Raw genomic sequence first — 14286 nt, 5'->3', positions numbered from 1 at the left:
AAACTTTTCTGCATCTTAATCATGGTTGTTACATGGCTGTATGTATTTGCCAAAATTCATACATTTTGTACAACAAGAACTGAATTTTATTACATGTAAATGTGTGAATCAAAGAATACATTTTAAAAGGTCAAAACAATGGAATAATAGGGACCAAATTCTCTCCCACTTGAAACTGAAATACAAAATACATGAAACAATGGTTTACCAAGACATCGGACATCAGGCAACAAAAGACAAAGTCCCCACTGAGAAACACTCCAGCCACAGCTGGGGCCAGACTGCCCGCCAGTTCACCCGCTCAGGACTGATGGGATATAAATGATGTGAGCCCTACAACTAAGCCAGCTTACTGCCTAAGAGAATTCCCAGGCTACGGAATCAACATGCAGCCTGGTCAGCTCTGAGTCGAAAACACACAGACGAGAATCCAGAGAGATTAAGTGACTGAAATTTGCAAGGCAGAGGGTCCCTTCAAGAATTTAGTAGAGGAATATAAAGATTAAATAATCCCAAGTGCTCACACAGAATCAAGAACAGTTTTTATCTTGAATGGAAAATATCATAATTCATGGGGCATTAGGTAGAGTATTCAGAATATTGCCTCAATAGTAATGTAATAGAAAAGAACAAATCTGATTCCATATTAGATCCTTTGACTCCATATTAGATCCTTTGGCTTTAACCCAGTGCTCTCTTTCCTGTACTCTGAGTCATGCTGATTCTGCACCTTTTGTAAAAGGATGTTGCCTATAGCCTGAAATACACAGGATAGCTCATTCTCAAGACTCTGACCTTTAAGGGTATAACACTTCCCCATTCATATAAAGATAAAAATTTGCAGAATAGAAAATAACATTTGTCTTGTTAGAGGTCTGCAGGAACACCACAGCCTGACCTAGGTGGACAGCTGCAAGAACAAAGAATTCCAACACCAAGAAGTTTCCAACAACCAACCATACCCTCCTCTCATTAGTATGAAAGGAGCCTGAATTCTGACTTGGGGGAAAATGGTTCTCTAGGATGTCAGTCTGCCATCTTCTCGGTCTGACAGCTTTCCGAATAAAGTCATTATTCCTTGCCCCAACACCTCCTCTCCCAATTTATTAGCATGTCATGTGGAGAGCAGAATGCATTTGGACTCGGTAATAGTAAAGAAAAAAACAACCTGTGTTTCTGACTAACAAAGCTAAAAAGCAAGACTCAGAAGGATCAGGCTGTTTCCAGGTAACATAACTATGTCCTGAAACAAAGCTTAAGAATATTTATTATAGGTATACATACATATCCAGCACTCAAAAATGTAAAATTCACAATGTGCCTCAATCAAATATTAACAGGCATACAGAGAAGCAGGAAAAAGCAACCTATAATGAGGCAGAAAAAAAAATCAGTCAAAATCAACCACAGAAAGCCACAGCTGATACAATCAGTAGACAAAGGTATTAAAACATAACTGTATTTCACACATTTAAGAAGTTAGAGGAAGATTAAATATGTTTGAGATATGTATGATATGAAAAGACACAAATCAAATTTAAAGAGATGAAAGCTACGGTATCTGGGATGAAAAATACAATGGATGAGATTCATGGCAAATTAAACACTACAGGAAAAGTTAATTTGAAGACCTAACAATAGAAGTGATGAAAAATAAAGGCAAAGAAAATTTTAAAAATAAATAAATAGAGCATCATTGAGCTGTATGACAACCTCAAGAATCCTAAAATATATAATTAGAGTCACCAAAGCAGAGGAGAGAAATTCCTTTAAGGACCGAAACCACCAAAGCTCACTCAAGAATTTTTTTTTTTTTTGCAGCCCGAATATCCCTATATCTGTTAAAGAAATGAAATTAATTTGTAGTTAACTTTTCCACAGAGGAAATTCCAGACTCAGATGAATTCACTGGTGAGTTGTATCAAAGGAAGAAACAATTCCAACTCCACACAAATGCTTCCAGATAATTGAAAAGGAGGGAGTATTTCCCAGGTCATTCTACAAAGTCAGCATTACCCCAGTACTAAAACTAGCAAGGCAATTCAATAAAAGAAAATTATTGATTCATTTCTCATGAACATCAATGTAAAAATTCTTAAAATGTTTAGCAAAACGAATCAAACAATATTTGAAGAAGATAAAGCCCACTTGATTGTAATGCATTATCTCAGAAATGTGAAATTGGCTTTTTAAAAAATCAACTAATATAGTTCACCATATTAGCAGACCAAAAAGGAAAAGAAATCTCAGGGAAAAGTATTTAACAAAAAAATCCAACATTCTTTTCTGAATTTTTTTTTTTTTAAAAGATTCCAGTAACCTTGAGTACAAGACAAATTCCTCAACCTGATGAAGGGGATCTATGAAAAGTGCATGCCAACATCATACATAATGGTGAAAGACTGAATGCTTCCCCTAAGCAGGAACAATGTAAGGATGTCTACTCTCACCATTTCTGCTCAACGTTTTACTAGAGAGTTTAGGTCGTTCGATAAGGCAATAAAAACACATAAAAAGCTTAAGTTGGAAAGGAGGAAGTCTTTATTCACAGGTAACATGATTGTCTATGCAGAAAATCCTATGGAAGCTGGGAAGAAAAGCTACTAGAATGAGTTGGTTAAGCAAGGTTTCAGAATACATGACCAATATACAAAAATCAATGTATCTCCCTACGCTAGTAATAAACCATCAGAAATGGAAATTTTAAAATACTATTTACAATAGCATTAAAAATATAAACTGTTTAGAGATAAATCTGACAAAGGATGCATAATACTTGTATATTAAAAATTATAAAACATTGCTGTGAGAAATTAAAGAATATCTAAGTAAATGGAAGGATACAGTGTTCATGGAACAGAAGATTCAGGATTTTAATTATGTAAAGTGTCCTCAAATGAGATCTATAGATTCAATGCAATCCCAATCAAAATCCCAGCAGACTTGTGTGTGTGAATGTTGACAATCTGATTCTAAAATTCATTTGGAAATGCGAAGACCTAGAAGAGCCAAAATAACTCAAAAAAAAGAACAGCTTTGGCAGACTTAACACTATTTAACTTCAAGGCTTATTATAAACTTATAGTCATCAAGACTGAGTGATATTGGCATAAAGACACACAAATTGATTTTGACAAAAGTGCAAAGGCAATTTAGTGAGAAAAAGATATTCTAGCACCATTTGCTGAAAAGACTAATTGGATATCTATATATATTTTTTCAAATTGATCTATACTTCATACTATACACTAAATTAACTCAAAATGAATCCTAGATTCATATATGTATATATATGAACTAAAATTATTGAACTTCTAGAAGAGCAAAAACAATTATTGTGACTTTGAGTTAGCCTCCAAAGATTTCTTAGATATGGATCCAAACACAGTCCATAAAACAACTGATAAATTAGACTTCATCAAAATAAAGAATGTCTGCTCTTTAAAAGATACTGTTAAGAAAATGAAAAGATAAGAAGTTTGCAAATCTCATATCTGGTAAAAGACACAAGTATAGAATTTATAAAGAACTCTCAAAACTGAAGAAAACATACAATCCAATTTTTTAAACAGGCAAAAGATTTGAAAAGATACTTCACCAAATAAGATATACACATGGTAAATAAACATGAAAAGATGCTCAAAACATTAGCTGTTACCACTACCCACCTATTACAATATCTGAAATTAAAAAGATTGACCAAACTTAAGTGTTAGCAAGGACATGGAACAATTGGAGCTCTCATACACTGCTGATGAAAATATAAGATGCAGTCACTTTGGAAAACTGTTTAGTAGTTTCTTAAAAAGTGAAATATACACCTACCATAAGACACAGCCATTCTACTCTTAGTTATTTACCCAAGAGAAATGAAAGCATATGTCCATTCAAAACCTTGAACATAGCAGCTTTATTTTTTTTTTAATGTATAGAGTTGTGTTGTTTTGTAGTTTAAAATTTTTGTGTGTCAGGGAGGTAATTAGGTTTATTTATTTAAATGGAAGTGCTGGGGATTGAACATAAGACCTCATGCATGCTAAGCATGCGCTCTACCAATGAGCTATACCCTCCCCCACCCAGCAGCTTTATTTTTAATTGCCCAAAATTGTGACTTAAATATTCACCAACAGATGAATGGATAAACTTGTGGTGTATCCAAGCAAGGGAATATTCCTCATCAATGAACACAAATTAACTATTGATATATACAACAATATGACAATATGATGAATCTCAAAGTATGATGAATGAAAGTAGTCACACAAAAAAAGAGTACATACATATGATTCTGTTAACATAAAATTATAGAAAATGTAAACTTATTGAGAGTGACAGAAAACAGACCATTGGTTGCTCGAGTATAAAACTTGGGGTGGGAAGAAATAGGACCAAAGGACGACAAGGAGACATAAGGAAATTTTTTAGGGTGATGGCTTTGTTCATTATTTTGATCATGGTGATGGTTTCATGGGTGTATACACACGTTAAAACTTACTAAATTGTATGATTTTAAACATGTGCAGTTTTTTGTCAATTACACTCAATAAAGCTGCTTCTTAAAAATGACATAGTATTTGTATGGTACCTCTCACATAGGAGGTCATCAGTAAATGTTTTCTTTATTTTAACAGCTATGTTTTACAACTACGAACTATGGGTCTTAATTCCCAGCAGCTCATTTCTCACCAGCAAAAAGGTAGAAACAATTTTTGAAAAGCCAAACTGCTCAGTCGTCTTCGCTTTCAATTTTCCTAGGCTGGCAGCTCCGTGTCAGCAACGGCCCCAGAAAGCCAGGCAGTCAGGGAGGCCAGCCTGCCTTCACGCTTCACCCTCGTCTCCCAGAGCCAATCAAACCCAATTTGATGGCTTACCTACATGTAAGTTTCTTGATTTTGGTACCCTACTGCCCCAGCATAGTGTTTGGGATGTGCTAGTGCTTAATAAACGCGGGAAGAAGGAAGACACGAAGGAAAAGAGTGAAGTTTCCATCCCTGTTTCTGTATGCCTGCACTGTGACCTCTGGCTCCCCCATCTGGTGTAGGTCCCTGCGGAACCTCAAGAAACAGAATCCTAAGGAGCCCAAGTGTGTCTGATAAATGCATGAGAACTCAGACGTTGCTTTGCTTGTGAGGGGAGAGGAGAGGGTCCGTGAGGGTGAAGTAGGTACAGAGAAGTTGGTGCCACCCAGGACACTCCAGGCGAAAGCCCCTGAGAGGTCTGACCTGGACCCCAGCAGCACCATTTTAGAAGATGAAGAAATACAGCTCAGAACAGGAGAGAGACTGGAATCCTCCCCATTTCTGCACAGGATCCAGGGAGGTTCTGATGCAAGGAGGCTGGAAGGTGATGCCCTGACACTGTGCCATCTTGCGTGTTTTGTGGCTTCATGAGTGCTGAGAGACAGGGCCAGCACTCTCAGGGAAAGAATAGGAGCAGTGGGACAGGCAGCTCTCAGCTGACAAGACTGAGACCAGACCAGAGCAGAAGATTGAGAAGCCGTGCTAACTGCCAAGACTGAGGGGTGTGGGGTGGGGCTCAGACTCACTATGCAAGTGGGAGCAAGGATTCAGGAGTGCCCGAATCCTCATTGGTGGTCCCCAACTTACGATGCTTCAAATTGCAAGTTTTCAGCTTTATGATGGTGAAAAAGCAGTCTGCATTCAGTAGAAACTGGACTTCAAATTGTGATCTGATTTCACAGGCTAGCTGTAGGCAGTATGGTCCTCCCTGGTGATGCTGGACAGTGGCAGGGAACCCCAGCTCCTGGTCAGCCACGTGATCACCAGGGTTAACAACCCATACACTTAACTATTCTGCACCCATAAAACCATTGTTTTTCACTTTCAGTACAGTATTCAATAAATTACATGAGCTATTCAACACTATTACAAAATAGGCTTTGTGTTAGGTGAGTATCTAACTCAACTTCAGGCTAATTTAAGTGTTCTAAGCACATTTGAGGTGGGCTAGGCTAAGCTGTGATGTTCGATAGGTCAGGTATATTGAATGCATTCTTGACTTATATTTTCAACTTAAATGATAGGTTAAGTAAGTCAAGGAAGACTTACACCTCATTAATATGATCATTTGTCCCTGCAGACTTGTGGGAATGAAGAAGTTTGGGATACATCCATTAGGAAAGGATCTCATCGTAAGAAGTAAGCTGAAACAATAATCTCTAAGAATTCTTAGCTCTGAGATAGGAATCTAAGCTCATACATTAGGAAAACATAAAAGTTATCCTGTGATCGTGGCTCCCCACTAGCTTTAAACGTCGGCTTTTCAGAGCGTTGCCTTTTCTGCTCATCACTTTCAGATATGTTGAAAGTAAGATTATCTCTGAGTTCTCAGTATTCTCCTAAGTGCTTACTTTCAAAATGCCTCTCAAAAGACTACAGAGTCCTGTAGGCATAGTCAAATAATATCATTTTAATTATTGGAGTGTGGTCCTCAAGCAAATCCTAAAGGGCTGACTTTAATTATGAAGGAAGAAGAAAGAGCCTTGAAATGCCCTTGAAGCCTTAGCTCTGGGTGGGCTGAGAACTGCTCTGACTGGCAGCAGCCAGAGCCACTGTGGCTCTGGGTCTTGATAACACAAGTTTGACACCAATGCCTTTCCACAACCGCTTCACTTCTTGGGCTTACCAAGCCTTCTCCTAAGGCATCACAACCATTCTCAGTCCTTTAATCTTGATTTGATAGCAAAACAGAGATTATATTTTAAGATCTTCATGCTGCTAGGATTCCCAACTCTTGTGCCCCCAAAAAGATGGTTGACATGGTGTGATAGAAAGCACTGAACTGGAAACCTAGATATATAAATTCCAGTCCTGGCTCTGCCCTTTCTCATGAGTGAATGACCTGGAATCAGTCTGATCTGTCCTTGTAACTCATTGGCTAGCCTTTCCTACCATGACTGTGAGATGCCAATATTAAGAATAACTTTACGAGACCTGGGTTGGAGGTAAGACCTGGACCCTCCACATGATAACCAAAAGATGCATTGGGCAGCCTAGCCCATTCAAAGGACCCTTTGTAGGAAATTTTTCTGTGGTCCAGTTTCCAAATGACCTGAGGCTCATTAATTCTCATGAGAAGTAGATACTGAGGTGGCCATGAGAAAATATGGAGAGCAGTGGGTATGCAAACATTCAGTTGGTGCTACCCCTGAACTTACCTTGAAAATTGCACTTCATGGTTTCTGTAAACTAATAGCACTTACTGTGAGGTCAACTTGGGTTTTCTGCAGGACATGTTGTCATAGGTGCCTTGAAAATGATTATTATAAGCCATATAACAAGCATACTTTCTATGAAAAGCACCTGCCATGTATTAATGAAGCTATCTTTTCATTTTGTCAAATATAATGCTCATGAGAACAGGAACTTTAATTTTTACTTCTTTTCACTGCAGTCTTTCTAGTGCAATAGAACAGTGCCTAGCATGTAGTAGGCACTCAATAAATGTTTATCAAGGAATCATTTAATAAGATTATCTGTGAATTGAATCTATATGCAATGCTTTGAAGAATGGCCAAATGTATGTAACCTTCCTTGATCAGGATTTTGGTAACAACTTTTTTTAAATACCCTCACATTTCCTTATTCATTCTTTCAGGTGGTCTAGCATCCTGGAGACTGATAGAGACCAGGCTTTATATTAAAAGGAGAAAAGCTGGAAACAGTTGTTTCAGAGTTGTAGCTTACATCTCAACCTAACCAATACCATGCCTGGAAGATGGTACTCAGCCGGTCAACAAGCCCTTAGACCATATTCTCAGCTCGTTCCCACTCATCACCAAAACACAGAAAGATGTTATGAATATACTGCCTAGATAAATAAAATAGATCACTATATTAATTAGCTGTTCTGTGCTTTCATTAAAAGGAACTACCTTGTTTGTATTTAACTATCTGCAAATGAAGAGTGGCTGAAGAATTTAACAAATTCAGACCCTTAGCTCAGCAAAATTTTGCAAATCTTTTCAATTATATTGAGAAAAGACTTTTTAAAAAACATGCTTCAAAATATCTCTAGTGGGTAAGAAATTCACACTCCATTTGAGTCCTAGAAGATCAATATTATACAGTAGCTGCTCTATAGCTTGTTTATGATCAGAATCACTTGGGAGCTTTTAAAATGCAGAGTCCTGGGCTCTACCCCTGTCCTACTCCATCACCCCACCCCACACACACACACCCAAGATTCTGATACAGTAGGTCCGGGATGTGGTCCAGAATCTGTATATGGAAAGTGGTCTCCAGGTGGTTTTGTTGAGCAATTGGATTTCAGAGTCACCTTTTATACTGTTCTGCTTTAAAAAATCTTCCATGATTACCGATTACAAGATCAGGGGCTTCTTTTCTCTTACTCTTAAACAGAGGAGTGAGTCTTTTAACCTACCGAGCTTGATGCTAATCTAGGAGCTATGTCAGATGCCTACAGGACAAGGTGTGTAACATAAATGCGTGAAGGAGGCAGACAGGGAGCAGTGGGGAAGGTAGCACGTGTGACTGATCTAAAAGGGACATACCCTCACCAGTTCTAGCCAAGTGTGAACAAGAAGCTCTGGTAGTGCCGGGCTCAAAGTCTTCCAAAGAAGCCAGAAATTCAGATTTTACATACAATATCCTGTGAATGTGTAATAGAAGAGAACAAATCTGACTCCATATTAGATTTGTTCCTTTGGCTTCAACCCTGTGCCCTGTTTCTAGGCTTAGTCTTGCTAGCCCCCGCACCTTTTGTAAAAAAGTGTTGCCTTTAGCCTGAAATTTCACAGGAGAGCCTATTCTCCAGGCTCTGACCTTTAAGGATATTAACACTTTTGCACTCATATAAAGATAACAAGTTGCAGAACAGAAAATAACCTTTGTTTTGTTGGAGGTTTTACAGGGGCACCATGACCTGACCCACATGGACAGGTGCAAGAACAAAGAATTCCTACAGCAATAAGTTCACACCAACCAACCACACCCCCTCCCCTTTTTAGTGCAAAAAGGAGCCTGAATTCTGACTTGGGGAGATGATTCTCCAGGGCTTCAGTCTGCCATCTTCTCTGTCTGCCAGCTTTCCAAATAAAGTTGCTATTCCTTGCCCCAACATCTCATCTCCTGATTTATTGGCCTATGTGGTGAGGAAAATGAGTTTGGACTTGGTAACAAATGCTGAACTAAACACATCTTGGGGTAGCACATGGCCCAGAGTCCATACGCTCTCTGGTCCTGTGGAGTGGCATGGACACAACCCTCTTAGGCAGTGGTATGCATTTCCTGAGGCTGCTGAAACAAATTACACAAACTTGGTGGCTTTAAACTACTGAAATGTATCTTCTCACAATAATGGAGCCAGAAGTTTTCAATCAAGGTGTTGGCACCATGGGTTCCTTCTGGAGGCTGAGGCAGAATGGTTTTATGCCTCTTTCCTTACATTTGGTGGCTGTTAGCGATCCTTGGGGTCCCTTGGCTCATGGACAAGTCTCTCCAATCTGCCTGTCTTCATATGGCCTCCTTTCCTGTGTGTGTCTCCCATCGCGGTCTGTTGCCCCTTCTATTCTAAGGCCTTGTCATGAGATTTAGGGCTGCCCCAATCCAGGATGATTTCATCTCGAGATTCTTCATTACATCTGCTAAGACCTGAGTAAGGTCACACTTACAGGTTGCAGGGGTTAAGACTTGGATATTTCCTTTATGGGAGTCACGATGCAACTCACTACAGGAGGCTTACATTAAAAAAAAAAAAAATCCAAATCCATTATTTCCATCAAATTTTATTTTTGCCAACCTTTCTCTTATGTACTATTTACTACTATGATAGAAACGGCTTACTTCTCGGCAGAAAATTTGGCATGCCAGCTCAGGCCCAGATGCGTGTTATTACATTTTGTTTCTTGTATGCTTCCTAGCTTTATGCGCTTTCACACTCTAGTAGCATTATCCTATTGCTCTATTTCCAGACATTGTTTCTAAAATCAGGGATGTGAGGCAAAGGGATCTCTGCCTCTATACAATGCTCCCACCACTGCAGACCTTGCTTGGGGAAACTCATACTCTCTCCATAGGAATGGGAAGAAAAAAAGAATGATGATGAAAGAGTAGAGTGGGTAGGGTATTGGATAAAATGAGAAAAATAGGCAAAGGAGGAGTCTGTCCTCAGACATGGGAGAAAGAAGCAGGAGATATGGTTCAGGTGAAACAAGCCCTTAAAAGAGTCTTTCTCTCCCTCCCGAGGAAATGTCGCAGACGCCCCAGGAAATTAAATGCGATTTCTAGCGCCACCTACTGGGAATCACAGGAACTAGTTCAGACCTGAGCTAGAAAAACAAAACAGTTCGTCACACCTTCAGTCACTTTAAGAGGGCATTTTCTATTGAGACTTGACCCTTTCCTGTCTAACAATGACTTAACAAGAGTCTTAGCAAACACCTGACCATCTTTTGTGCATTTCTCACGATTTATGCACGCGGGGTTCATCCATGTGTTGCAATTTGTCAGAGAGCCCTGTAACAGCAGGAGCTGGATCTCTTCCCTCCTTCTAACCTCAGCACGAGCATGGTGTCTAGTGCAGGACAGCCTCTCCAAAAAAAAAAAAAAAAAAAAGCCTACTGAATATAAAAAAGAAAACCCCAGCTTAAGAATTCTACTTCTCATTGACCATCACTTGTTGACAAATTTGTAGAAACCAAATGTCAAGATAAGCTACTACAGAAGAACTGGGTTACCTGTGGTTTACTCTGCTGTAGCCTTTGGACTCCATGAAGCAATCCTTAGGACGTATTATAGGGCCCAGCTGTAGTGGAGAGTGTGACCGCTCTGCTCCGTGGAGGAAATCACCCCACACCATAAGCCACCTGTCACCCTCTTGTCATCGCTCAAAGGGCAAAGAGCTGAGTTGTGCACCAGTGTATAGGTATGTGAAATAAAAAATACATACTGGTCTCTGCCCCAGTTCCTGACACAGAGCTCCTGAAGGTCCTGCAATTTCCCGGGTGTTAGGAGCATCTTTTGTTCTGAGAGGTGACTCTTGGTAGGCTCCTGGATGGGAGTCGGTCATCAGAAAGACCAAGCTGAGATAGGCTGGGGCCTGAGACCCTTATCTGCAGTGGTTGCACCTGGACAAATGTCTCCTCCGCCAACAGAATACAAAGAAACTATAACAGACTAAAAATAACTACGTGCAATGCAGTTGAGGCAAATTATGAACAAGATACAAAAAAACCAAAACCCAGCTGCCACTTCTGAAGTGCCAGGAGCAAACGCAGGGTACCGCCCCTGATCCCTGAACATAGCACCACCACCGGGGTGGGCAGATCACCTAAGCCACTCCTCCTGCCCTGCCCACCCATCTGCCCCCACCCTCAGCCCCTGTAAGAAACTACCTCCCTCCAACTCAGGGAGCGAGCAAGGGCACCTGTTACTTGTTCTCACTCCCTCATGCTGCAGCACGAGTCCCAATGAAGCCTTGCCTGAATTTCTCAACAGCCTCTTATCAATTTCTGTTGATTCAAAGTCCAAGAACCTGGGTTGGTAACAAAGCCATGATTAGATTCTAGAAGCTAGGAACTTTCATTCCCTCCCACCACCACCCCTCCCCCCCATCCTCTGGGGGAGAGGGGTTAGATACATGAGTTAATCAATCATGCCTGCATGATGAAGCTTCCATGAAACTCCATGAGCACAGGGTTCTGAGAGCCTTTGGGGTGGGGTGGGGGCGGTGACACAGGGAGGAACATGGAGGGTGGTGTGCCCAGAGAGGGCGTGCCAGCTCCACACCCCTTCCCAGACCTTGCCCTGTGTATTTCTTCATTCTGGCTGTTCTGAATTGTATCCTTTTATAATAAACTGATAATCTAAGTGAACTGTTTCCCTGAGTTCTGTGAGCCACTCTAGCAAATTATCGAACCTGAGGAAGAGGGTCATGGGAACCTCTAATTTATAGCCTGTTGGTCAGAAGCACAGGTGACACCCTGGACTTGCAATTTGGAAACTGGTATCTGAAGCAGGGTCCGGGCAGTCTTGTGCTTAGGTGCTAACCCCAGGCAGATAATGTCAGATTTGAATTGAATGACACCTAATTGGTGTCAGAGAGTTGGAGCATTGCTTAGTGTGGGTGGAAAAACCCCACATATCTGATACCAGAATATGGAGTATGAGTAAAGGCAAACACAGTGTGTTTTTCCTGGACAAGGTGGGAGAGCATATTACAATTATCAAGTGATTGTTGCTGCTTATATATCTGAGCTAAACTGATACTCACCGATGGGCATAGCAACCCCATCCCCCTTCCCTAATAACAGCCACTCGCAGAACCTCTACCTCCTCAGTGGTCCTCAACTGCACAACATTATCACCTAGAAAGCTTTTAAAAATTCTGATGCACAGGCTGAACCACAGACCAATTAAATCAGAATCTCTGACAGTAGGGCCCAGGCCTAAGTATTTTTAAGTTTCCCAGGTGGTACACTGTTGGTGGGAATGTAAACCGGTGCAGCCACTATGGAAAGCAGTATGGAGGTTCCTCAAAAAATTAAAAATAGAACTAGTATACAATTCAGCAATTCCCCTGGGTATTTATCTGAAGAAAATGAAAACACTAACTCAACAAGAAATATGCACTCCCATGTTCACTGCAGCATTATTTACAATAACCAACCTATAGAAATGACATAAGTGTCCATGGATAAGGAAGATGTGAAATAGATACACGTACACACACCATGGACTATTATTCAGCCATAAAAAAGAATGAAGGAATGCCATTTGCAACAAGCACAGATCTTGAGGATATGATGTTAAATGAAATAAACCAGCCAAAGAAAGACAAATATAATAAAATCTCACACATAGGATCTGAAAAAACAAAACAAAACAAAAAACCCCCACCAAGCTCATAGATGCAGAGAACAGACTAGAGGCAGAGGAGTGGGGGAAGGAGGGGTGACTGCAGTGGTGGCAAAATGGGTGAAGGGGGTCAAAATGTACAAACTTCCAGTAATAAAATGAGCAAGTCATGGGGATGGAATGTACAATATGGTGACCATAGTTAATAGTACTGTGTTGCATACTTTAAAATTGCCAAAAAAGTAGAGTTAAAAAGTTCTTACCACACGTTTCCCCAGTATGTTAATTTCCTGTTGCTGTTGTAACAATTCACCACAAACTCAGTGGCTCCAAACAACACAAACTTACTATCTTACAGGTCTACAGTGCAGATGTCGGAAGTGGGTCTCACTGGGCTAAAATCAAGTTACTGGCAGATCTGCATTCCTTACTGGAGGCTCTGGGGGAGAAACGGTTTTCCTACCTTTTTCAGCTTCTAGAGGCTGCCGGAGTTCCTTCCGTCTTCCAAGCCAGCAACAGTGAGTGAGTCTTTCTCACATCACCTCACTCCTACACTGGCTTTTCTGCCTCCCTCTCCCACTTTTAAATACCCTTGTGATTATGTTGGGCCCACCTGGGTAATCTAGGCTCATCTCCATATCATAGTCAGCTGGTTAGCAACACCAAATCCATCCGCTGCCTTAATTCCCCTTTGCCATGTAGTGTAACGTATTCACAGGTTGCCGGTTTTAGGACGTGGACGCCTTTGGAGACCCTTATTCTGCCTATCACATCAGATGACTCCAATGTGCAGCTAAGAACTACGGGTCTACACACAAGAAGATGGGCTTAAGAGGTGGCCCAGGTAGCAAGCTGAGCCATGAAGGAAGATGGGAGGCACACACTGGAAAATTGGTGTGTGGGGGAAGGGTGGGGGAGAAGGGGCAATAGCCAGCCGGACCAACTTTACATTGCTACAGAACTTGTGTTAGTCGGGGGTCGGGGGTGATGTCGTGTGATACATTTCCATTTGGTTCTCTGGGAAGTTAAAGATGGTGGGTCCCACCCCACACAAGAGTAGCCATTACAGAAAATGGAGAGTATAACACAGGATTGAACTTTGCCAGACTTTTGAGACTAGTAGCTATCGGCTTGCTCCTTGTTTTATGCTCACTCAGATCCTGGGTGTATGCCGGATTCTCAAGTGCTCTGGAGGCTATCCCCTGCAGTGGAAGATGCAAATTACTGGCCAACTGGTTGAACAGGGCTTGAAGGTGTGTTCTGATTGGCCAACACTTTAACATTCACTCTCACTCACTCTCTCTCTCTCTCACTCTCTCTCTCCCTCTCCCTCTCCGTCTCCCTCTCCCTCTCTCTCTCTCTCTCTCTCTCTCTCCCTCCCTCTCCCTCCCTCTCCCTCTCCCTCTCCCTCCCTCTCTCTCTCTCCTCCTCTCTCCCCCTCCCTCCCTCT

This window comes from Camelus bactrianus, chromosome 21 (assembly GCF_048773025.1).
Source record: "Camelus bactrianus isolate YW-2024 breed Bactrian camel chromosome 21, ASM4877302v1, whole genome shotgun sequence".
NCBI classification, from domain to species: domain Eukaryota; kingdom Metazoa; phylum Chordata; class Mammalia; order Artiodactyla; family Camelidae; genus Camelus; species Camelus bactrianus.
Note: the sequence above shows the minus strand (reverse complement) of the source record.